Source organism: Octodon degus, unplaced genomic scaffold (genome assembly GCF_000260255.1).
Source record: "Octodon degus isolate 3935 unplaced genomic scaffold, OctDeg1.0 scaffold00001, whole genome shotgun sequence".
Lineage (NCBI taxonomy): Eukaryota > Metazoa > Chordata > Mammalia > Rodentia > Octodontidae > Octodon > Octodon degus.
Window position 1 is genome coordinate 9,860,658 of NW_004524577.1, and position 1,384 is coordinate 9,862,041.

The window sequence follows — 1,384 nt, forward strand, 5'->3', positions numbered from 1 at the left end:
TTTCTATTGTACGTATTCTCAATGTAGGTATTAGTAATATTCTAGATTTCTGCAGGATCTGTTTTGATTTCACCCTTTTCATTCCTAATTGCATAGATTTGGGTCTTTTCCTTGTTTTGTTAAGATTGGTTATGGCTTTGTCTATTTTATTCAATTTTTAAAGAACCAAATCTTTGGTTCATTGATTCTTTTTATTATTTTCTGAGCCTCAATTTCATTAATTTTTACTCTTTATAATTTTCTTCCTTGTTTGAACTTGGGTTTAATTTGTTCTTCTTTTTCTAAAAACTTAAGCTTCAAGATTAGGTCGTTTATTTGAGCTTTCTCTTTTTCTGAGACAGAAACTCATCACTATAAATTTCCTTCATAGGCCTGCTTTATTTATTTATTTTTTTGTACCCCATGATTTCCAGTATGTTGCATTGATATTATTGTTTAATTTTAGAAACTGTAATTTCTTCTTTAATTTTATCTGTGACTGTCTCAGGTACTCTTCTCTTATTGCTGGGACAAAATACCCGACACTCAAAATGAGGGAAAGAAAGGTTTATTTAGCTCACTGTTAACGGATGTTTCAGTCCATATTAAGCGGGCTCCAGGCCAGAGAGGCACATGGCAGAGAGCAACCTTGTATGGTGTCGGCAAACAGCAGAGAGCAAAGTGGAGGAGGAGCGGCAGCAATGGCTCAGAGAAGTCTGTCTGTCTCTTCTGTTACGTTCAGGCTATCCATAGCCTCAGGCTGGTGTATCACTCACACCCATAATCCCAGCCTTGGATCACCCATAATCCTAGTGGATCATGAGTTAATCACAAACTCTAGAAGTCCACCCTGTGACTGCATGAGGCTTTGGGGGGACACCTAGACATAAACCATAACAATGACCCATTGGTTGCTCAGGAGGGTTACTTAATGTCCATGTGTTTATGAAGTTTTTGTCATTTCTTTTGCCATTCGTTTCCAATTTCCTTGCACTATGATCTGATAGTATACATGGGATAATTTCACTTCCTTTGTATTTACTTAGGCATGTTCTGTGGGTTAACATGTGGTCTGTTTTAGAGAAAGTCTGGTGTGCTGCTGAGGAAAATGTGTTATGTTGTTCCTTCCGAATGGCATAGATTTGGGTCTTTTCCTTCCTTTTGTTAAGGTTGGTTAAGGCTTCATTTATTTTATTTCATCATTCAAAGAACCAAATCTTTGCTTCATTGATTCTTGGTATTATTTTCTTAGTCTCAATTGCATTACTCTTTAGATATCTGTTGAATCTATTTGTTCACATGTTTGATTCAGCTGTATTTCTTTGTGATTTTCTAGTTGACTTGTCTGTGATAGTGGAGTATTGGGGCTCCTCCATTACAATTGTATTACTGCTTACCTAATTTT

At 36.3% G+C, this 1,384-nt stretch overlaps 1 protein-coding gene across 1 annotated transcript in view; it reads left to right on the forward strand.

Moving 5' to 3' along the window:
* The window catches only part of Cd109 (CD109 molecule), a 183,234-nt gene that overhangs the window by 129,143 nt on the left and 52,707 nt on the right, over positions 1 to 1,384 (forward strand). The window lies entirely within an intron of this gene.